General features: G+C 48.3%; 1 protein-coding gene across 7 annotated transcripts in view; it reads left to right on the forward strand.

Moving 5' to 3' along the window:
- MACF1 (microtubule actin crosslinking factor 1) overlaps positions 1–24552 on the forward strand; it is a 305205-nt gene that overhangs the window by 60636 nt on the left and 220017 nt on the right. The gene's annotated exons all lie outside the window — the stretch shown is intronic.

Consider the following 24552-nt stretch of genomic DNA (forward strand, 5'->3'; position numbering starts at 1 on the left):
AAATAGTTTCCTCCCCTCCACCGCTGGAGGACCTGGCTGTACATGCAGCACTTCCCTGCCCTGGGCATCGCTTTCAGGCACACCAGAGAAGGGACTCAGCACTTCTTAATCTAAGATGCTTCCAGAGTTCCCAGTTAAAGGGCTTTATGCGACTGTCCACGGGAGAGCCAGTTTGGTGCCACGGTAAAGGTGCCAGTCTAGAAACCAGGAGGCTACGAGTTCTACTCCTTCCTTAGGCACAGAAGTCAGCAGGGTGACTTTGGGCCAGTCCCTCTTTCTCAATCCAACCCACTTTATAGGATTGTTATATCTCATCCTTTTCAGTCAAGATGGTATTTATATTCTTTCCAACCCAACAGAACGTTAGTAAGAAGTTATATAAGTCTCTCTCTTATCTGTCCGTCAGCAAGAGAATGCCAAAACTGAATAGTATGGCACCAAATTTGTTGTGAAGAGAGAAGCTGGTAGGAGAAAGAGTGCATTTAAAAAATGAACCCGGTCTAGCTGGGGCTGCAGTGGGAAAAAAAGCCAGAAAATTTCCCCCATGCGTCCCTAAGGTCCCTGCCTGGAATGCTGCTGACTGCTTCGCTCTGCGGGATCCTCCGCGCATCCTGCTTGCTTAGCATCTGCCAAAGACGTGTCCTCAGAGAGATTCTCTGCTTCATCGCCGGCTCCCTGTTGAGAGAGGCTTAAGTTGGTCTAAGGCAGTGTTGTCCAAACTTGGCCACTTTAAGATGAGTGGACTTCAACTCCCAGAATTCCCCAGCCAGCCATGCTGGCTGGGGAATTCTGGGAGTTGAAGTCCACTCATCTTAAAGTGGCCAGGTTTGGACAACACTGGTCTAAGGTGTCCTCATGCTAGTAGAAGACCTCCCATGGGGACGTTCTAGAGTACAGAGCCTTGGAGGTTGGCAGGTAGCCTGGCAGGTCTGCTGTGGGACCACCCCTCTCCTGTCTGGTCATTGGTCTTTGCACTTCCACCATCATTTTAGCTGTGGCTGTGAGAGAGACTGGACACTTGCATTACTGCGTTGCTGCTCGGCTCCCCGAGGCCAGTTCTCCAGCTGTGCCCTGGGGGCGGGCATGCCTTCGCCCCTCTCTGCAGACCCAGAGCCCCCCTCTTCGTCTTCTGGGCTGGAGAGCGGGGGAGGGGAAAGGGCCCGTCCCCAGGGGGCAGCTGCTCCTGCCACGGCAGGGGCCAGGCCCCCTCAGCCCACGGCCCTTTTCTATTATTATTATTATTATTATTATTATTATTATTATTATTATTATTATTATTCCTCCTTTATTTTATAATAATGGCAAAAAAAAAAGGAACAATACACAAAGATACATACATTATCCCAAAAAAATGACATAACAAGTGCTTAAAAAATGTGGAAAAAATAGAATGATAAAAAAAAAGAAAATGTAAAGTATATCTTGTTACAACAGTAAATAGTTACAATTCAATATATATTTATCTAATGCAAATAGTATGCGATATGTGTGTGTATGTGTGTTTGTATAATACAATTATATAACATGCTTTTTCCTAACCTACTGTATTTTGTGTAAATGAATCCCATATTTCATTATACTTGTGCATGCAAAGTCTACGTCTGCAGGCAATTTGCTCATAGGTGGCAAGTGCAATCAGGTCTTCCGTCCGTTGAATAAATGGGGCCATACGTTTATCTTTCCAGTGCTGCAGTATCAGTCTTTTGGCCATAGTAAGGGCACAGAAAATCTATTTACGGTGTCTGGTTGTCAAGTTCCATGTACTAGGTATATAGTTCAAAAGAATATTATCCTCTGACAGTTTTAGCTTTTGCCACACAGTCACATTTATATGGTGCACTATTTTCTCCCAAAACTTAGTAAGTATAGGACACTGTAGAAACATATGTTGTAAAGAAGCATTATCCTTGTTACATCTCCAACAAAATGCTGTCTTAGACAGTCCTTTTTTATACAAATGTAATGGAGTCCAATAAATTAGAAATATTATTTTTTGTTGTATAAGTCATAGTTTAAGGTCCATTGACACTCTTGCTATAGAAGTTAAGACACTCTTCCATTGTCTAGGTAATACAGAAACCTCTAACTCTTTATTCCACTCATCTCTTAACATCTGTCAAATTGATTTATTGATAACAAACATTTATGAAAGCTAATAGTAGGTTTTTTAGTTTTAAAGGATTTAACATGTTCTAATATCTCAGGTGTCTCAGAAGCTGAAAATGCTGCTGGTCCAAACAAGGTTGTTAACAAACGTTGTAGCTGTAAATATTGCCGTTGGGTTACATCCAGTAGATGATATTTATTTCTTAACATAGCATATGTTAAAAATTCATCTTCATCATTTATCAGTTGATCCAAAGTCAATATCCCCACTCCCATCCAATTTTTCCATATCAACATCTTTTTCCCAATTTTTAATGTTGGGTTTCCCCATAAAGTCAATTTAGCATGGGAAAAAGGGTCAGATCTTTTTTCTATAAGACATTGCGTTCCATAGCTTTCTAACTGACATAATCATTTCCAGAGATATTAGAGCTCTGTTGTATTTAGATCCTAACACTGTCCATCCAACCAAAGGTGCTATACAGGGAGTCCCCAGTTGAAGAACAAGTTCCGTTCCCAAGGTCTGTCCTTAAGTCGAATTTGTATGTAAGCCAGAATAGTATTATTGTATAATGCTGTATAAGTAGTAGTATGTGATTAACTTGAATCATTGTGTATTTAACTTGAATTTTGCTATAATAGGCTCCGTTCTTAACTATGGATCCCCTGTAACCTCGGCGTTCTTAACCCAGGGACTACCTGTATACGTATATTCCAATGTTGCCCAAATCTGAAAATTACCACCAATTGTTGGCTTCCACTATTTAATACCTGACAGTAGGTAAACTTGATGATAGAGCTCCAGGTTTGGAAAACAAATCCTCCCTCATTAATTGGTAATTGCATTTTCTGTAAAGATAGTCTCAGAATCGAAGAACCTTATAAACATTTTCTAAACAAAGAATTTATTTTCTGAAAATATTTTCCAGATATTTGAACAGGAGTTCCTCTCAGAATATAAATTAACCTGAGAAGAATATTCATTTTGAGAGCATTCACCTTTCCCCAAAGGGTGAGGTTTAATGACTCCCATCTATCCATATCTGAAGAAGCCTCTTTATATATTTTATTTATATTACACGTTACTAACTCAGTTGTATCTTTTGGTATACAGATATCTAAATTTTTAATGGATTCGGTATAAGTATAGAATTGTTATTCCTTAAATGGGTGGTTAACCAAATTTTCACTTACTGGCATCAATTCCGATTTGGATCAGTTAACAGAATATCCTGCTATTTCACTAAAGGCATCTATCATGTGCATGAACACTGGAATAATAGTATGAGGTTTAGAAATAAGCAGAAGGATATTGTCTGCAAATAAAACCGATCTGTGTTCAGCTGAGGTATGTACTACTCCGTAAATCTCCCTGTGTTGTCTAATAGCACAAGCCAAGGGTTCCACCCAGAGATTAAAAAGCAAGGGTGAGAGTGGATATCCTCGCCTAGTTCCTCTAAATAATGGAAAAGTAGCAGAAAAAAATACCATTAACCTTTACGTTAGGTATGGGCGATTCATATAGTACTGTATCTTAATCCATTTTATAAATTTCAGAGGAAATCCAAACCTGTTTAGTACAGCAAACATGTCTGTATACAGTATTTTGTCAAAAGCCTTTTCAGCAACTAACGATAAAATCACAAATTGGTCTTCATTTTTATTCAAGAATATTAAACCTACAACTAATTCAATGTCGGCTGCTGCTTGCTTAGTTTTTATAAACCCCGCTTGATCATTCTTAGTAACAAACAGCATCGCTTGCTGTAATCTGCTTGCTAGCACTGCTGTTAAGACCTTTGTATCAACATTAATCAGTAAAATTAATCAGCCTGTGGCCCTTGGAAGACACCCAGCTGTACCCCCCCACCAAGCTTTAACGGTTCGCCTGTGGTCACGCCTGACCTGGGTTGGGCTGGGGACTCTTGAGAGGTTGATATTCCCACAGCTAGAACTTTTTATAAAATTTTCCACGGTTGCCAGAGCTGTAGAAAGGGGAGCATCCGTTCTCCATGCCTTCCCCTCCCCCCCATAGCAGGTGGCAAAGAGGTGGGGGAAGCAGCTCCCCAGCCCTGAGCCCCCCCGCCACACATTCATTCAGGTTGGGCGACGCTGGGCAGGAGTTGCTGCCCTGGAAATATGCCGCGTTACATTCTGGGTTGGTCACAAGCACTTTGCTGGACTGGGCTTTTATGCCACCTCAGGAGGGAGGAAAGCAGGTTACCCCAGACAGGAGGAGGTGTCCAAAGCCCCCTTCTTCCCACCGGTGGCACAGAGCAATGTAGCCCACCCCATGCTTCGCAGGACACACACACACACCACGTGTCAGCCTTCCCAGAGAGACCAGATGAACTAGTTCTACTTTATCGATAGGCTGCATTAACAGAATCTTACAAGTCTGAAAGTACAAATCTCCCACCATCTCCTTTACAGCCCGAGAACTTAGGGGGGGGTCCGTTCTGATCCTCTTTCTCCTCCCATTATGCAACTGTGGGCTATGCCCCCTCTTATCTGAAAGTTCCCTTGGCAGCATCTCTCTGCTCAGTTTCTCAAGGTCTTTCTCACATACCATTACACCATCACACACCAACCCACACACGCATATACAGGTGCCAATATAATCATCTCACTACTGCAAACAGCTGGAAGGAATTCCAGAAGCTGGGGTCACTTGACATGCTTTCCATGCCTTGTTTACACCGAGTATATCCTGCCTTTCCAACCAGGAGCTCAAAGGGGGCTGGGGAGAGTCTGCAGCATTTTCTCCAAGTGCTGGTGAGGTGGGTTCAACGGCAAGGTAGCTGCTGGCCAAGCCTCACCTAGCAAGTACCAGCTGAGCAGGGACTGGGGCCGCATGTGTCAGGCTTCAATGGCTCCTCCAAAGACATCTGGAAGTGAGCTGGGAGGAGGAGGAGGAGGAGGAGGAGGAGGAGGGCTGCGAGAACAATCCCATGGGTTCTCCAGGCAACTCATCCCCCGCTTGCAGTTCTTCTCATGCAGTGATTTTGACCTATCTGAGTGAGCTGCGGGTGCCCACCCGGGTTTGGGTTAGAAGTGGGTGGCCCGCCTGCATGGAGCATATTCCAGAAATAGAGGCAGAAAGGACCAGGGTGCCAAAGAACATAATGCCACGGTTCCCACGAGGGTAACATTCTCCTTGTTGCCAAATAGCCGTTGGGCTTGGTGTTAGAATAACAGGCTTGTTTGTGCGACACCACAGCTTTGGTCTGGCTGGCAAAGAAAGCCCTTTTCTCCCCGTCATTCAAGGCTGCCTCCGCCTCTCCCCACTTTCTTTTCTCTCCTAAGCTGCTGCCGGAAAGTTGGAGAAGCGAAGCTTGGCTATGGAAGCCTGGCTTTTGAGGGGATTCTTTGGAAGCAGATGAATGTTTGGACCGAGGAATCCTTCAGAAGAGCAGTGGAGTGGGGGGGGGGGGCTCGAGCACCCAGGGGCCTGCCTGTAGCCCCCACACAGCAGGGTCCTTCTGGAAGAGCTGCCTATGCAATCCGGAGGTGGCAGCCAGCCTCCCCTGCTTCCCCCTTGATGTCCCACTTGCGAATGGAGAGGAAGAAGTCTTGAATCCTCGAACAAGTGGCCAGGTTCCACAGGAGGCTGTTTACAGGCTGGCTGACATGATGAGTGACCAGCCATAAATGTCCATTTCATACAAAGAAGGAGGCTAAAAACACATTGCCGGGCCAGGACTCTCGGCCTGACCTTGGAACACAACACGATGCCTCTGAATCTCGTTTGCTGCTCCAACAGTCTCGGTTTGCCCCCAGTCCTGAGTCCGAGACCTGAGATACCGGCTGAGCCCCACAGTACAAACCAACACCCAGATGCCCACCTCTGCAAGGCACCTCCAGCACCCGAGATTGCTTCTGGAGCATTGACCCGTTACCCGGCTCCCCCCTCGCACGCAGGCCCACAGAGATGCTCGCAAACACCCTCCGTGCACCTCCTCGCCCCTTTGCATTGCTCACAGGCACCCTCTGCCCAGGTTCCAGAATTGTCCCTCGGCTGCGGTAGGAGCAGAGAGGGCAGAGGGGCGACGGATGCGTCACTGTCAGCCACCATCGCTGCAGCCACCTGCCCCGCCCCGGACCTAACGGAACAAGCGGGAGTAAGTTTAGGATGCCAGCGATAGCATGGACAGCCTGTTGGGTATTGCGCTGTTGTATCAGGAAATTGTGTCTCTCTTGGTGTGTGATTGCAGTCACTGCTTGCTGAATCAGCAATCAGTTTATTCCACCTTTCGCTTTCCAGTAATGCCCAGCCAGATGCCACCGAGATACGCTGCCAGCCCGCCAGCAGACGTGGACTCGTGCCAGGACAGCACCTGGTCTCTGCAAGCGCCTTGTTCCTGTGCTCTGGTTGCCTGAGGGGCAACTGGCCTTCGTAGGCCCCTTCCTGTCCGCAGGCCCTCAAATCTTCTTACAAAGGGCTGTAACGTGGTGACCCAACGCTGTGCCTTGTGGCAGGCGGGGCACTCGATGCGTCAAAAGCCTGGGCTGGATTTTAGCGCTGGGCAGCTTAATTTTGCTGTTGGCACTGAGCACTCTAAAAGCGCCCTCTGAGCCAAGAGACAGCAGCCTGTCTGGGCAAGACCAAGCCCACCCTGGCTCGCCCGGGGCTGCCCTAAACGAAGGGCAGTTCTGCCTGGCCCCTTCTTTGGCAGGAAGACCTCTGCGGGTGGGTTCCTCTGGAGGGCTGCCAAAGGCTTGAGTCAGGTCCCTTTCAGGGTGCTGCTAAAAACAGCAGCGAGTTGCTTGTCTTCAAAGCTTCTGGCAGTTGCACCGAAGGCCTGCCTGGCCTGGCCGCCTTGTTCCTTACGACGTTCCTGACGACTGTCTGTCTGCCGTCCCTCAGCCGCAGACGTCCTGTCCCTCCTCCACCTGTATTTTCCCATTTCTCCTTTTCTGCTTCTGGAGATGCCTCACCCTGCAACTGGTGTGTGTCTGCGTGTGTGTCTTTTTGCTATTCTTTCTGCATCTAAAGCAGTGTGTCTCAACCTTGGCAGCTTTACAATGTGTGGACTTCAACTCCCAGAATTCCCCAGCCAGCCATGCTGGCTGGGGAATTCTGGGAGTTGAAGTCCACACATTGTAAAGCTGCCAAGGTTGAGACACACTGATCTAGAGCATCTTACACACACAGAGGGAGCCACTCTTTCCCCACTAGCTCATGTCTCTGGGCCGCACCTCTCTTTCTGTTGCCCAGTTTCGGGGCTGCCCGCCACGGCTTCCTCTGTTCTCTTCTGTTTTCCAGAATGGCTCTTTTTCTCAATCTAGCCCTCCCTGCCAATTTCCACAAAATGTTTTTAAAACAATTGTTCATGAAAATTATTTTTAATCCAACTTCTGCGTTAGGATATTAAGGCAGTAAAAACAATACCCGGGAATAAAACGTAAGAACGTCATTATAATTGACAAAAATCATAAGCTATAAAGGACCGTGCAAACAAACAAAATATGAATGGTGTCAGGTGCCAAAGGGTTGCGACGTTTAGTGCCAAGTGAGTTTAAATGGGGAGGAAATTCTTGCAGAATTAGGATCACATTTCATAGAGTAACGCTGACTTACTGACTTGGAATTTTTCTTTTATAGCCTGTCATGCAAATACATTTTGAGACAGTATAGAGAGCTAAAAAGTAGGTGGAAATTATTTTTTAAAATATAAAATTCAGTAATCAGTATACAGAGCCCATAATTAGTTTGACAGCACTGTCATGCCTTTTCAAACGGCAAGGGGAATAAGAGTGTTTGAACACGAGTCTAAACTGTAGAAAGGTTGGCACAGGCTCTACTTTGAAGGGATGGTATAATCATATGGGTGCTACGGTTGAAAGAGCCTTTATGATTTTAAAGATGCAGCAGCCTGTTTGTCAAAAAGAGAGGAAGAGAGAGAGTCTCTGCCTGCAAGGAGCCCGCTGGAGAGCGGCAGCGGGAAGGAGTCTAGCTTCTCTTAGTGTTTGCTTTCTGTGTGCTTATTTGAGGAGTGGGCTGAGGACCAGGAGCCCAGGCCACAAGGTTGGGATGTGCTAGGGAGGTCCCCTCCAGGCCGCCAACTCGATGCTGTGTTTGGCCTATGTCAGTGTTGTCCAAACCTGGCCCCTTTAAGATGAGTGGACTTCAACTCCCAGAATTCCCCAGCCAGCATGGCTGGCTGGGGAATTCTGGGAGTTGAAGTCCACTCATCTTAAAGGGGCCAAGTTTGGATAACACTGGCCTGTGCAAAGGACCTCTGGGAAGCAATGTCAGCTTTTAACGTCTAATGGGTGGCTATCCCCAAATTGCACAACAATCAATTCTGGAAATCAGTGACATAAACTCTGTAAAGAATTTTGCTAGTTAGCCTGGAGCTGCTGATGTCGTTAGAGGAGTCCCAAGTTTTGCTGTTAAATTTTGGCTCTTGCAATGAGGATCCCAGAGGCTTGTTCTGGGTCGTGAGAGGAGCGTTGCTGGCAGATGCCGAGGGGTGCCACGAAGAGAGCAGGTGTGCATGTGAGCGCCTGTGGAGCAGTCGTGGGGCGTCATGGCTGGCATAGTTCCGGAATGCAGTTCTAGCTGCCTCCCTCGGGCCTGGCAAAGGAAACCTAGCCAGCTTCCTGGGCTGGCAGAGGCAGAGCTTGGGGGCCAACGGGGGTGGGGGAAGCCTATGTTGTCGCGCCAGCTCTCCTTTCATCCTTGGGCGAAGCTGTGCGGCCGGAGGGAGGGGTGGCTGTCCTGAAGTCATGGCCTTGGAATCTGATTTGGCCTCCCTTCATGGGACCCTGGCAGAATTCGGATGGTAGAAATGCCCAGGTTGCCGAGCCAGATAAGGACTGAGTTGGCTTCAGATACTTGTTGGGGTGGGTGGATGAATCAGGACATGCTGTGTTTCCATTGGGCAGAGTCCAAGGAAAAACAACTGTCCCAGTAAGAAAGGAGAGGACCCGCGGCAGCTCCCTTCGCCCTTCCTGGGAGAGCCGGACTCCCGGACAGCAATTGGGAATGGGGGGCTTAACAGGTGAAGAAGCCGCAGAGAAAGCTAGAGACTCCGGGTGCTCTGGCAGCGGCCTTTTTGGATAATTTATTAGGTTTTCAGGGAAGCATAGTTATCCCGTGACATTAACCTCAGCCGTAAAGTCTAAGGCCCAGTCTGGGCTGCGTGAATGATTGCGTACACACAATCCCTGAAGCTGTGTTGCTCTGATACTCCAGGGCGTGTATTTAGGCTGTGCTTCTTAGCTGTTTTTTAATCTCACCATTCAGTAAAGGGCCTGAATGGTTTACAGACCTCATTAAAAGTGCACCCTGAATGAAAAATTACACCCCGTGGAATCAAGTGCCTTATAATTCAGACAAGTTCAGCTTTCAGCTACAGATCCCTGGCTCCTTTAGGGAATACGCATTAAAGCTGGAAAGGAGTCAAAATGTGCTTTTTAAAAAGACTTGAGGAGCGTTTGAGAGAACCTTGGTATCTGGGCTCGTTCTCTGTTACTTCTGGCAAACAGGCTTTGCAAGTTGTGGTTTTAAAACCTAGTTGACCCAAATCAGTAGTGGGAGGCCTCCATTCATTCCTTTCTACCCCTTTCCAGGGTGGAAGAGGGTGTCACCCGTTCGCACAGCCGTAGTGCCAACGTCTGTGCGTTTTGGCTTAGGGTATTGTGTAATCCAACCGTTGCGGTTTGCAACCTGTGGCTTAGCATGATATGTGAATCCAGGCAATTGAGGCTTATTTAACAAGCCATGGTTATTGTCTGCTTTCTTAGTGGCCCATCAGGAATTTCAAGAGTGCATAGGGGCTTTTTAATGAGACATTTTACTTTGCTCTTTGTAAAAAGATGTATGCGATGCTTTCCGGCTCAGAACTGGAATTAATGGAATATTGCTGCATTAACATTTGTCAGTCAGCTTCTGAATTTGGGTGTGAATTTTCCCTCTTGACTCCTCCGTTTCCACCAGTTCTTCAAGAAGAATATTTGGGTCCAGGAAGAGAAGAAGCAAAGTTGCCTGTGTCTTCCTGCTGGGTGGCCCTGGAGAACGTGCCAGTGTTCATCCAGTTCAGCTGGTCTGGCCAGGCGCTTGCTCTGCCTGGTGTGATCTTGAGGTCTGCTCTCTTGAAGACCGTTCCATGAAACCTGCGTTCATCCTCTCAAATGTGGAGTGTACAGATACTGGAAAGCCACCTTTTGCCAGGGGATCCTGCTGTGGGTCTAATTCAGTGGAATTCATCGCTGCACACTACAGCTTCCGGCTTGGCTGTAAATCTCACCTCTCCAGGCAGTTAACTCATCATTCAGGAATTAGCTTAATGGGAGATGGCTCTTAGTCACGATTTGCGTAGATTCGTCTCTTTCTTGCAGGAAGAAGAGTGGCACCATATACACACTGAGGCTTTCCCTGCTACAGTACATAGATGCCAAATCCTGTGCTCCAGATTCTGTTCTGTTTTCACTCTGACCTTTCCGAATTAGCAGATATTTGATCATTCTCTTGATGGCTTTGGGAGCACCTGGCCTATGTCGACATGACGGTTCTCTCTAGCCTGGGAACTGCGGGTTCCTGCCTCACCAGCTTCGTTCTTTACAACAACAGTTGCCGTTGCTCTTTGTGAAATACCCTTGAAAGGCATGGTCTTCTATGCTACAAGGCTATTCTCCTACCCCAAATGTTGCTAAAATGTTTGCCGTGATAAGTATTATTTCCTCATTCTGCACTCATAGGATGGATTGGGAATTCCCCATTTGGAAGGAAAAAACGGGCCGCCAAGTCCACCCAGAGTCTTGCTCAGTGTAGGAATCTGTATTCAGCCACTGCTTGAACCCAAGCCGTGCAGGAAAGGCCACCACCTCTCTGGGACATTGGCTCCGCTCTTGAATTGCTCTTCTTGTTGGTTTTTTCCTCCTCCCCTTCCGTCAGAATTCGCCTTCCTGTCATTTATTTATTTGTCCAGTTTATATTGCCGCCCATCTCACATCTGTGGCTTCAGCCCATTGTTCTCTGCCCTGTGCTCTGGAACCACAGAGGACCTTCTGCAGTGACCTCCCTTCGGGTCCTTGAAAAGTGCCGCCATGTCCTTCCCTCCCCAGCTCTTGACTCCGTCCTCCCCGTAGGAGGAGCAGAGCCGGGTGCCTTGCAGCCGCTGATCGCCTGGATGCGGGGATAAGTCTTTTCCGCGTTGCCAGATATTTGGCCTCTGAGGGGGGTGGGAGAGAGCTGCCAGCCAGCCTGTGCTTCTCCATTGCCCCGTAATGAGCACGTCTGGTTCCTACCAGCCATTGTGTTTTCTTCAGCGCCAGGGCTGCAGCCTCCAATAAAAACAGTCCCAAAAGTTGGGGCAAGTAAAGACTGAATAATGAAGCTGGCTGGGTCTCGGGAGATTAAGAGGTTACCGATGGGGCTTTTCCACTTGATCAGGCTGTCCTGAGCGTGAGAAAAAGGCCCAAGGGAAGAGGTTTCCGACAAGTGCAGCCTACATCTAGTGGACGGACATTCCTGCTGCTTTGGGACGTGCCATCGTTGCCTTGGGGACGGGAGGACTCCTTTGACGGGCTCCCTTTGTCTGCTGGAGAGCAGCGGCCGGGGTGAACCCGGACCCTCCTTCTTCCCTTCGGGAAGCAGAGCGGAGCTTTGTCCCGCGGGGGCCGTTTGCTCTGCTGGGGGAAGGGGACGGCCCCCGGCTTGCTTCTCGATCTCAGCCCAGCCTCTGATCTCTGCCTCGGCTTTCTCCGCAGCCAGGCGGGGTGAACGGGACGCCTCCTTTCTACTCTCCACGGGTGGAGCTGATGGGCACCCGGGGAGTTGTGTTCAGATCCAGCCTGAGCCATGTAGAAGCTAGAAGGAAGGTGAGGATCCAAAAGCAAGGCTGCCCTGCAGGGCTGGCCTCGACTGAGAGTGAGCAGGAGGGCAAGAGTCGGTACATAAGGTACTGCTGAGTGGAGCCCCTTGGGTGACTCAGGCAAATAAGCCAAGCCACGTGATCACAAGATGCCAGCATGGAGAAATCCGTCCTCTTGAGCAGGCTTAGATAATATCTTTGCCTTGAGCTGAGTAATTGCTTGAAAGTGCGTTTTAGTAATGCAAAATGCTTGTAGTAAAATAAAAAGAAATGCCATTCTTGCTGTATATGCATTAGATTTGGGGAAAATTGATGCAGGTAAGTTTAACCTCTCCTAACACAGCATATGATCTTGGTGGAAGAATGCTTAGGCTTTGGAGGTTTGAAAGGAGGTCAGCGTTGCTCAAACATGCAGAAGCAGCCGTTCGGTTCTGCCTAACGCACCCTCCGTGTAACTCAAAGCCACACGTCGCCTTCAGTTTTATTAATGGATCCGCCTTAGTCTCTGCGTGCTCTTACTTCACAGACTTACTCCACTCCTTCTCTTTTCAGTTATAGTGAACTGTAATTCATTGGGATGGTTGGCTTTCAGGCAGAATAACCAGTTTTTCAGTAGCACATAATTATAGCTGTTTTCCTCCATGTACACATGCTAATTTGAAATATTGGGTTCTCAAAAGTATAGTTCTGGGAAACTTTTTAAAAAATGCAAAATTGAATTTGTGCTGTACCTTCTGAGAAGAGGTTCCCCCCTATGCCATCGCACAAGCCCTGTTCATCTTGGGAATTTCTTTGCTGCTTTTCTGGGGAGATTCCTCTACTGAGAGCCCCCAGCCCCTCTCTCTCTCCTTATAAAACCCACATCCCTGATGGCTAATTGGCTCCTTTAAGCCCTGGAAAGGGAGCCTCTCTTACAGTAATGCTGGAGCCAGAATTAATCTCTTGGTTTGAAGTGGTTGTTGAAAAGAGACATTTGGACCCTTGATTCCAGTAAGTTCCTCACCAGGGCTCCTTAGAGTTCATATTTATGTGCATGAAAAGCCTTTTGGATAGCTGACGGCACATGGGCCTGTTCCAAGGGCCACGGCAGCCTGTGTGTGTGTGTTGAGACAGAACCCCCCCCCCACGTCTCTATAGTATGTGCATCCTGAACACCACTTTTCTGCTTCCATGTGGTTGGAAAAGCTAGTTTCCTGTCTGCCAATTGTTGGTGGACCCGAGGCTATTCACAAAGAACCATCAGGGAGATTCTTCAGGAGTTACACATTTACCTTTGTGCTGTTCCCAGAGAATAAAGAAGGCTTTAAGGTCTGGTGGGCTAGCAAGGCCCCCTCCTGTCTTTACCCACATTCTCATGGAAATCCCTTCGTGTCACGAGCGGCTGCAAGCTATTTGTCTGCTGTTGTGCTCTCAGAGGACATGATGGTGCTTTACAGAAACAACGTAAGGAAAGGGGTTAAATCTGGGCCCCACAGAGTTTGTAACTGCAATTTCACCAGCGTGGAGAAAGCTCGGGCAACCTTGTGAACAGGTGCTGAACTGTTTGCTTGCCCTGGCACAAGCACGGTCACTCTTTGGTGAGATGATAAGCCAGGCGTTTCTAGGCCTCGGCTGAGGAACATCTCAGCAACTGTGGGAGTCTTTGTTCTCCCACCAACTCAGATGAGAAAGATCAGGAGACAAATGGAGGTTTGCCATCCTGGCAGTCAAACAGCATGTTGTACCTTTCCAGCTCTAAAGCTGGAGCTGGTCAGGTTGATGGAGACGGTCTCTGATCTCTTGGGGAGACAGAGTGCATGATCAACAAGGGAGGAAGAAAGTAGAGGCTTGTGGACTGTCAATCTTTGGCCAGCCAGAAGAGGTGAACCAAGGGGAGAAAGAAGTGAATCTACCCGAAGGAACTATTCCAGTCCCAGCTTAAACTCAAAACGAGAAGATGCAGGCTTCTTTTCGGCAGCTTTTCTGAGCAGAGCACTTACAGCTGGTTCTGTTAACATGAAGTCTCTTTGGACAGCCTGGAGGGTGGTAATTTGGCACCTGTTGCTGGTTTCAGGATACCTGAGTGGAAGTTGATACAGATGCCTGTTAAGTCCACTTCCCTGGTTTCCTCAAAGGGTCTCTGCAGCGGTGCAAGCTGACCACTGTGATGGTTCCTTTTTGGCCTTGAACAGTCTTGGCTGCTTTATACTTCCTTCTTGGTGATAATGTGTAGAAAGCATTTTGGCTGGCAGACAGAGACATGCATGCTTCACTTGCAATGAAAGACATTTCAGAATGATAAAATGTGAGCAGGTCTGGAAGGAGGAACCACTAAAGCTCGGGGAACAAACTTGAGTTTTTACAGTCTAGAAGTGGCAGAGATTGGTACCTGGCACTAAAGTTCTCATGGTGCCTGTCTGCCAGCTGGAAGCAAGGCAGGCCAGCATGCTCTGCGGCGCTCTCTGGAGCTTGCCTGTGCTTGTTGGAGGGTGTAATGATGTGCTTCTGCCAACTGCCCCATGGCTGATTGCACACATGTGTACAGTGCCTCAGAAGTATGTCCAAGAAGTGGAAATCAGGGTGTGCCTTAAGACTGGCAGCTAATTCTCTTCCATACGGTGATGATGATATACACACAACCAATGTCAGAGCCAGCTGGGGGCTGTTTGTGAAGAGAAGCTTGAGAAAGGCTGCAAAACAGTTTGTAGTTCTGCCCTTCTAATTGGACACTTCTGTGCAAGAGTTGGTATCCTGGAAAGGAGTTGATGGCATTGGAAGGAAACAGGATCTGTGCAAAAGCAGAGTGGGCAGAGAAGAGGGAGGGCAATCTGCCACCTGGAGCAGCCCGCCAAGAGGGCCACCGTGAGCCCCATCTAGGGATACTTTTGGGCTGAAGAGGGTAGCACAGCAGAGGAGCTGGAACCGCTGCTATTCTGGTGATGGACCATGGGAGTAAGGACAGTCCAGCTTCTTCATAGTGTCAACTGTGGTTGCACACTCCAGTGTCTTTCCATGCCCAGAAAGGGCTCTGAGGGGTCAGCTCAGCTAGCTTGCGGTTTTAGTTTGGCTGTGACCTGCGAGCACCGGAGGTTCCAGAGCCAGAACGTTTATAAAGACTCCCCAACTCCAGGCAGCCTAATTTTGAGGCAAAGCTGAGGAATCCTTGGCGGAATCATGAAGAGGGGGAGCCTAAAAAGTACTTCAACAAAATCCTGGTTTGTTCATTTATTTCATGTAAAATGGCCTGTCCTGCTTTTCTGACACATGCAACTCACCAAAGGTTGAATCCGTGGCTTGTCTTTGGCGGCATTTTCACCCTTTCCTTGGCAGAGCAACTGAAGTTGCCACTTCCCAGCCGTGGGCGCTTCCATCAGCCCTTTCCCGGGTTACTGCAGTGTTCAGCAGGGACCAGGAAGTCTGCAGGGAGGCAGGAGACGGGCTGGTGTCGGAATGACATCCAGAGGGACGGGGGGGGGGCAGTGAAGGGAACGTGCGTGGGCTCTGCCTTGTGACTGAACACTGCAGATTTGCTTGGGGGAATGACGGGTTAGATGGGAAGGCTGGATTTCTCACTGGATTGCAAAAGGAGACTTTTTTTATCCATCTGGAATGCTTTCCAGTAAAAATGTGTTCTTTAATATTAAATATTGCACATGCAAAACGCGGAAGAAGGTTCCACTTCATGTCTGAGGGAGGTTTACGGCCTGAAAAGCTGGGGAGACCCTTTTAGGCCTGGTCACTAGTGGACCAAGGTCCAGTGTGGCAACGGGCAGCTTTCTGTGGTCTCTCTGGACCTCCTCATAGGTCCATAGGCCTTGCAATGTTCGTTTGCTTGACAGCACTGATGATCCTGGGTGAGTTTGTGCTCTGGTGGTCTGGAATCCATTCTTCCAGATGCATGAAGGAGTGCCATCACAGGGCAGGGACACAAACACATGCAGACATGTACAAAGGCACATAGGAAATCTAGTTGCTAAATCTCAGTAGGATCATTCAGTGTGTCACACAGGAGAAGATGGTTTGCCATAGCAGTAATTCTGATTCAGGGATCCTTTTTGAATTCCTCTCTTGGACATCTGACTTGTCTGTTGGGTAAAGGCAGTAATGTATGTCCCCTTGGAAGATAAGCAGTGCATGACCTCCTGATGTTGTGAAAGAGAAGATACAATAAGGTGTGTGAATTCAAGGAAGAGGGATGTGGCCGTGCACATGGCCCTTGCCTCCAAGGCTCTGATCTGCATGAACTTCCTTGGTTGGGGGTGGAACTGTATTGTAGTGACCTGGTTCACCCATCATGCTAAGCCAAAGTTTGGTTGATTGGCTGGGCTTATTCAAATAAATCAAAATTTAAAATCAGATAAACTATATTGTGGCTTAGCAGGGCGTGTGAACAGTGTTGTTCATTCAACACATCATGGTTAAAGCAAGTACTGGTTTAGTGTGACTAATTGGCAGTGGTGCTCCAGGTGCTCCAGGAGGTGTTCAGCCCTGCCTGGAAGTGTCAGCAAGCAAACTTGGGAGTCTGTCTGCAAAGCAGAGGTTGCCACCAAACTCTTGGCTGCCTTATTCCCTTGCGAGTAAAAGGAAGGGGGCTTCTTGTGCCAGCCCAGCATCCCTGGGGGCTCTTCCCGTTGCAAGGGAAGGTCTGCAGTGGCATCTGTTCTTGGACACGAGCAGAATTCTCCCCATGTTGGGGGGTCTTGAAAAAGCCAATGTCTGCTTTGTTTCAGATTTGGTGGAGAGGGGTCAAAGCCCACCGCAGATCCTATTGCTCAACATGGGGAGGTTGGAGATGGAGTTGGCCTGTGCAGGCCTTTCCTCTGATGTGTGTTTATGCTCCCTGTTGTGTTGTTCTTGAGATATATGTCCCACCTTTCCCCAGGAGCATAAGTGGCTCTGTTCACCTTGTGCTCTGAGTAAGACTATTGTTGTGTGATCTGCCCATGGAACAAGTGTGGCCATCCAGCCCTGGGATTCCTGAAATCCAGCCCCGCTACTGGGGGAGAGCAGTCTCAAGGAGGCAGGGGCACGCTCAGAACCAAGCCAGGCCCCGAGTGGGGAGAGGTGTTCTTTGGGATAAGCCTTACATCATTGATCCATTAGGGTGATGAAAGTATGACTGATCTCCGTTGTGTGGATTGCTGTAGGCTAACATAGCTACCTCACTGGTAATTTGTTTATTTAGCAATCCTGAAGCGGGCATCTCTAAAAAAAGCCTTGTGAAAGAGGTGGTGATAGAGTCCTCATTCTGCAGGGGAGGAACTGAGATTGTCTTGATCAAGGCCATTCAGTAGCGACGGAAAGCACACACGCCCAGCCTAATCTCTGTCTGTCCCCCTTGCTCTTCAGAAGTGCTCGGCGGCTCTCCAGTTCTTCTGCTGCAGAGGCAGCAGCCACGGTCATCACGGGAATCGTCAGGGGCATCCTTGCAGGTGAAGACCAGCAGGCTGGTTCAGGGGAAGTCAGTGCAGAGCCCCCACCATCTCCTAACCCTCTGCCGGGTCGACTTTACATTTTCCAAAAACAACGTTGACTGGGAAGTTGTCTGTCTGTGGCACATAAACCAGCCTCCAGCCTCATCTGCGTTTGCTGGCGTGCTTCTGGGCCCCTCATAAGACCCACAAATATTCATACGAAATAAAAATGCCCAGGCTTGTTGGGAATGTGTTCTCCTGCTTCCCTGTTAAAAAGAAAAAAAAAAGGCAAACTTTGGCTCTGGAGTTGGGAGCATCCTGGAAGGCTTGAGGAAATTGGAGGGAGTGACTGTCAGCCATTTTGTGAAAGCGCCCATGATGTGCTATTAATATTCTTGGTGTGCTCTCAAATATGAATCTGTGGTGGTTTGGGGAGGTACAGTGTTTGCATTCTTGGTTGCCCTGGGATTCACTTCTATATTTAGGAAGTGGAGGGTTTCTTTCTAGTGCTCTGGCTGGCCCTGGCCACTTCCTCTCTCTAGGTGGTGACCCTCCCTGATTCGCCGAAAGCCCGATCCACCCAAGTAGTGGTGATTCAGTCCACGTGGGGTTGAGTCTGCCATGCGTTGCATGAGGCAGCCATGGCCTACATCCTCTTCCTCTGGCACAGGCAGGGCACCACCAAGCTTAGCTGGGTTCAGATTCCGGGGGGCCCTGACAGCTCTTCAAAGTGCTCGCATTGGCTCCCCAGGGCACGAAAGCAGACTGGCAATGGTGGGAGCCACGACTGCCAGGCTAGAGAGTTTGAACCCACAAGGGGAAGGCCGGAGCGGAAGAGACAGCAATCTTGCCGTCTGAGTGATACATCAGCGTTCCTGGAGCAAGACATCCAACGAATGACTCACAGCCTCGTGTGGGATATTTATATATATTTCCTTGTTCTACAGAATGAAGGCTCACTTCAGCCTCAGTGCTCTGTTTCCTGTATTTGATAAAATGCACTTCCTACTTCTCCCCTCCCCAGGCTTATTTCTGGGCAGAATAATCCCGTGGGGAGCTGGGCTGAGATTTGCTGGTTCTTTTTAAACACCTGGATCTGGAGGTTTCGGTTTGACTGGATGTCGTAAGCCAGACTTGGGGCTGGCTCTCTGGTTAGAGAGCCAGAGGGGTCCCGGTGGTCAGGGGCCTGGGGCGGTAGGCCAGTAAGTGACTGCAGAGATTTGGGTTCACGTTCCATTTCTGTGGACTGTCTGCTCGCTCTCAGGATTTCCCTGCCTTTGGTGCAGAAACAGGTTTATTATGATAGCGGACAGGATTCTGAAACTACCTATGTTTTTAAAGGGATAAAGAGATGTGACGCGTATCTTGCAGTTCTTTTCTGCCAAGGGCTATGCTCCTGCGGGAGAATAGTTCATCTGCACCCTACGCTAGCGAGGACGGGGCTGGGCCAAGAACAGCAACAGGTGGGGTCATCCGGCCACGTTGTTCCCTTTCTCTCTCTCTTGCCAAGGTGGGGACAGATCACCAAATGCCCTGAGTGGATGCATCCAGCAGGCTTTGGAATTAGGCCAAGGATCAGGGGCATCTACGGTGGAAGGAGGGTAAACATAACCAACCAAAAAGGCAGCTTCAGTTGCATGGTTATGGTCGCCATCTTGGCTTTTTGACCACCCTGTCCTCTGCTAAGGGTTGCAGTTGGCTGGCTGTTTTGGGTCTGCCAGCTCAGGCCTGGCTCCTGCATTTGTGGCACAAGGTGAATCTCTTCCAGGAAGGGAAGCACACCTGATGTCTCACACCCATCCCACCTTCTGGCTCTCCTCCACAGTTGGACTTCCTCCCCTCAAGTTGGGATGGAGTGGGGGGGAGGCGGTTCTGTTTCTCTGCCACCCCCCCTCTGGGGCTGCAAAGCAGGAATCATTTAACTCTTGGGATGCCTCATCCCAGTGGAATCAGGCAAGCCAAAAGAAGCAGATTCCTCAGGACCTGCTAGAAAGGAAAATGGCCACCGAGAGTCCAACCCTTGAGCCTGTCCTCCACTCACTCCTCTCTTGGCTTTTCGTTCATCCTCCTGATAGGTCGTCAGCCCGAGTGCTGAATGTTTTTTGCTTCTGCACATTTGTAGGTCTCCTTCTAATCTGGCATTACATTTCTCCGGGGTGTACCTTGGCATTCATACCCTGAACGTCAGAAATAGGGGAAACTCTGTGCTTTTTAAAAAAAGGTGATAGAAAGATTGCAGTGGAACGGCTTAATTTTGTCAGTGTTCAGTTCCAGCATTTCTCCTTTGCATTAGGATGAACACCAGAACATTTTAAGGATTTCTGGCTAAGAGAGCTCTGTGAAGACATGGCAAAGGCAGCCGGTCCTGCATCATGGATGCTCAGAACAGGGGTGCCACAATTGAGTTCTGCTTACGGTAGTTTCAAGTGCCCAGGTTCTGCCCACGGTTGGAGACCAAGTGCTACTGGTCTGATCCAGCAAGATTTTTATCTTCTCCAGGGGGGGTGGCTCTTCTCATTTTGAAAAATAAACCCACGACAGACTGTGCCTCTCCCGGTGTGATGAAGAGGAGGAATTTTGCTAGAATGAGATGAGAGTCCTGTAGCCCAGAAGAGGGTGGAAGGTTGATTGACCTCTCCTGCTGGTGGGGATGATTAGCGACAGGTCCCCCAGGCTTTCTGATTAAAGGGAAGAAGTTGTCTTCATTTTACAGCAGGCCTCTCGTTTGCTGCTCTCCAGAACCTCACTGCTGTGGTCACATTGGTTGGACATGGAGTGCCCGACACATCTGGCCAGTGCCAGGTTGGAAAGGGTCCTTTTCAGGAGGCAACATAGGCTTTTCCTTAAAGCACCCTGTAGCCGTCTTGCAGGTCTCCCCTTCCCAGGCTCTGCGTTTGAGCCAGCCTGTTGTCCGTCCGCTACCTGCATCAGATCCCGCCCCCCCGCCGCCCCCATGCGGCTCTGCTTCCAGCCAGTCTGCAGATGTCTCAGACCTGCCCGCTGTTCTCGGCCTCCTCCCTGTCCTGATGCCTCCTCAGCTGGAGGGTTGCTCCAGCCTTGGCAGAGCCCACGGGCTGCTATTCGGTGTTTCTGGGGTGCCACCTAGTGGTCGCTGGGAAGAAGTGGCCGAAAGATAGGGGAGGGAGGAGGAGGAGGAAAAACAGAATTGGCAAAGGCGTTTGAAAACAAGAGAAAAAAAGCTGCATGAAATCACAGAGCTTGGATCAATTATGCTTATCAAGTAATTTCTCTTATTTTGAATATTCTATCCTGTATTCTTTGTATCAGGGTTCCTCAACCTCAGCAACTTTAAGTTGGGTGGACTTCAACTCCCAGAATTCCCCAGCCAGCCATGCTGGCTGGGGAATTCTGGGAGTTGAAGTCCACCCATCTTAAAGTTGCTGAGGTCGAGGAACCCTGTTTTGTATGGTACTTTGCTATTCTGTATATTGTCCGGCGACTGGGAAAAGACAGGAAGCTTGATAGGGCACTGAGTCCTGATAATGATCATTGCCACTGGATTTTGCTTGGATTGCAGATAACTTTGTAGCATAGCTGCGCCTTTGTATACGGGCTAGAAAACTGCTTTTTGAAAAGGTGATTTTCAGGAAAGTGAATTTGACAGTCAGGGTCGCCTTTTTTCCTGTGAACGGTGGAAAAATGGTGTGTCCACAAGCCTTGCTTTCATGATATTAAACTAAAGCAACATGAAAAGGAAAGTAGTATCTTCTTTTGTTGGTGAAAATGTACATAGGTTTTCTGAACTCCATGACCGTTCTCACTGGGAGTTTCTTCCTTGCCACGACACCAGCTCGAGCTGGCCACTTCAGGAAGAGCTACTGCATCAGTTTTGGTCTTACCTGCTTATGTTAGTAGCGTGTGGCACAGAGATAGTTGGAACGTAACAAAAAATTCAACTCTGGTCTTGCAATGAGGCTCTCTTTACGAGCAGAGAAACTTTGTTATTCTGCAGAAGCTGTTGTGTGGATTCGGGTTTGCAGGAGAGGACCTGGCTGTGTCCTGACCCAGGGGATTGTGTGTCTACATTTTGTTCTGGCAGGAAAAAAAGTGCCACTTTGATTTCAAGGTGACCTGAATTATTCTATCAGAAAGGATGGAGTCCGTTAAGCAGATCAGCATTTGCTTTCTGGGTTTACATTATGTGATCTGCTTGCACAATCTGGATGTTTGCAGAGTTCAGAGTTACATTAGCAAAGACTTGGAAAAAGGCGGGGGGGGGATCCTGGGGAGGGGAGAAGTAACCTTGGGAGGGAAACGGCGGTGCTGCCCAACACCTCTGGATTCAGATATCTGATGGAGGGAGGGAGGCAGAATCCAGGTGTTGGGCAAGCCAGGAGTTACCTGGACACCAGCCTGACAGGCAAGGCGAGAAGACAATTCAGCCTGCTTTGCATCCTGCAGGCAGCCTCATGAATTTCAGTTGCTAGAAAAGAAATGTCCTCTGTAACTCCAAAGGCAGAATTAATTTGGTGCAGAGTGGCATGACAATTCCCTCTTTTTTAATCTGAATGGGACATTCTCCTTCACATTTATTATTTAATAAATAATAAGTTTTATAAGTTGCAGATCCTAAAACTCCTTCCAGATAATAAAACCTAGGGAGAATAACCAGAGTAAGACCAGTTGATTAAAAAAAATAGAGAAAGTTACTGATTCTGACATAAAGAGGTTAGGGTTTAAAGTGATGCCCAAAGCACGTGTGTGAGGGGGCCTGGTGAACGGTAGAGAACATCTGCCTCTGTATTGCTGCCAAGGGGACATCCATAAGTGGATGGATGGAGGGGGAGAGACAGCACCCCAAACAGCTGTATGAGTGGGAGGCTGAAGTATCTCCAAGTCCTAAATGTTTGGGGTGAGCAGTAGGGCAGGCCGATCCATTCATCCCCCATTTTGGGGCTTCCTGGGAAATTGAGGGTGGCAAAGGCTCCCTACCCCCCGTTGGCCTGATCCTGCACAACTGATATTGTTAATCCGCTCTTCAAATGTCCTCCAGTCTTTATACCCATCCTGGAGAGTTGGCAGTGCCACTGCTGTTCCAGTGGTAAAAGCTATGGCTGTGTCTGAGTTTGTCAGAGAGTTTGCCATTGTGACTTCGTGGCTGGGGAGAGACGCAAAATGGCATCTTTTGCGTGCTGCAGCTGAGTTATGGAAGAATGAACAGCGCAGCTGAGATGCTAGAAGAAGGCAAGGCTCTTGCCTTGGGGGACCTTTCTTCGGTGCTTCGCTGTGACTCTCCATGTCTGATTCAGTCCTAGGGGAATTGAGAAGATGAGACTTTACTCACCCCAAAAATGCCCAGTAAACAAGCTGACTAGCCTGAAACACACGTTCTCCAGGCTGAGCCAAAAGGTGACTCAACTTTGGGAAGAGCAGCTCTCAAGCATTTGCATGGAGTATTGGGGGGGGGGGGATTGAAGGACAGGTTTATAGGAACCATCTCTTTCAAGAAATGGAAGGTGCTGTGGGGCGCCCACCTTTTCATTCTGGTAAGTCCAGGTCGTAGGGAAGAAAACATGGCTTGTCTCCCATTTGCGGAAGAGCTGCTTGACATTCTGGCACAGAATCTCACTCACAATCTCCCCCTTATCGCTGCTCTTGAACACGGTACCTCTGGCTCTCACACCGGAGAAGAGTACATGGAGGGGATGGTTTGAGGCCAGCGTGTATGAGGTCTGAAGGTTGCACCCAGAGAATGAAGGAGCAATCCTGAGGCATTGGGGGTGTCCAGTAACAGTTATTTCATGCAGAATTTAAGCACTTGCCATAAAATAAACCTTGTTGTGAAATACCTTGCTGAAGGTCGACATGTTGTAGACCAGTGTTCCTCAACCCCAGCCACTTTAAGATGTGTGGACTTCAACTTCCAGAATCCCCCAGCCAGCACGGGAATGGGGGAAGCCAGATTTGCTTAACGACTGTGTGATTTGTTTAACAGCCGTGGGAAAGGTTTGTAAAATCGGGTGTGGCTCACTTAACAACTGCATTGTTTAGCAACAGAAGTTCCGGTCCCAGTTGCAGTTGTAAGTTGAGGACTACCTGTATTTTGAGGAACAGCAGTCATCTAAAAAAAGTTAGAATTTTGGATTAATATTTGATTTTTTAAAAATTCCCAGCTGTCAAAGTGTTGTTGTATTCCTTATTTTATAAAACAGTGGATTTCTAAAAAGCAGAACATTTTCCATGGAAAATGCAGCCATAGTTCTGTGTTCTCCTGATCTAGCATCCTGGGCATCTTTTTCTGCATTTGCTCACATTCATTCCTGTCAAACCTTCCATCTCACTTTCCTCCCTCTGTTGCCTCCTCCGTTGTCAAAACTGCTGCTTGTGGTTATTACTCAGAATCCTCCCCCAAGCAGGAGTCATTCAACAGCATCATAACAGAAGGATCTGGCTGCAAAGCACTTTGATACATCCCATTGGTGATTTCAGCCTGGCTGAGACAGTTTAATCATCCCAGAACTGAGAAAGTTATTTTTGACTTACTTTATCAGAAGCAGCAGAGACAGCTGCGGTTGAGGGAGCCAGAAATTCAGTTGGCACAGGAAGTTCTTTCTGCAGAGGTAAAATGCATAGGTAGAAAAAGAGTCCCTCTCTTGGCAATCTAAGTTTTGGACTTCCCCAGAATTTTACCAAGATTGCTCTGAGACGCATGCTATTTTTATTGTCCTCTCCTGCATAACCTCAGTGATATTGGTCCATTCTTTGGTGGACGATGCGCTGCAGAGGAAATTGTGGAACAACGTTACATAGGTGTAGGCAAAGCCCATCCAGTGTTATCTGTAGGAAAGGATTGCCCAAAGCTCTGCCTGGAATTTACTGTCATAAGCTCAGTTTGGGGGAAATGTGGTGCCTTGTAGAAATGCACCAAGCATTAACTGCTTAGGGTCATCTTTGCAAGTTACTGGGAAAGCTGCACTCGATGAAGGTCTGCCTAAATGAATCATTGCCCTGATCAGTGTTAATGTGACAGACAAGACACACTGTGAGTGTAGAAAGCCCAATTCGCAAAGCCATCATAATATACAGGATTGAACAAGCTACAGTTCATGCATATAGAAGTTCAAGTGATTGCAATGTCTGTTTCTCTGGAATCCCGAGTGAAAACTCTGAGCATCCTAGGTTATTTCCCCCCCCCCCCCAAATCTGAGTATGAGAACATGGTAATGCTATTTTCAGAGAGGAAAAGAGAGTAGGACTCTACTCCCCACATG

This window comes from Python bivittatus, unplaced genomic scaffold (assembly GCF_059951505.1).
Source record: "Python bivittatus isolate LINGU-HERP-01145 unplaced genomic scaffold, Pbiv_v1 ctg000040_np1212, whole genome shotgun sequence".
In the NCBI taxonomy this organism is placed as follows: Eukaryota; Metazoa; Chordata; class Lepidosauria; order Squamata; family Pythonidae; genus Python; species Python bivittatus.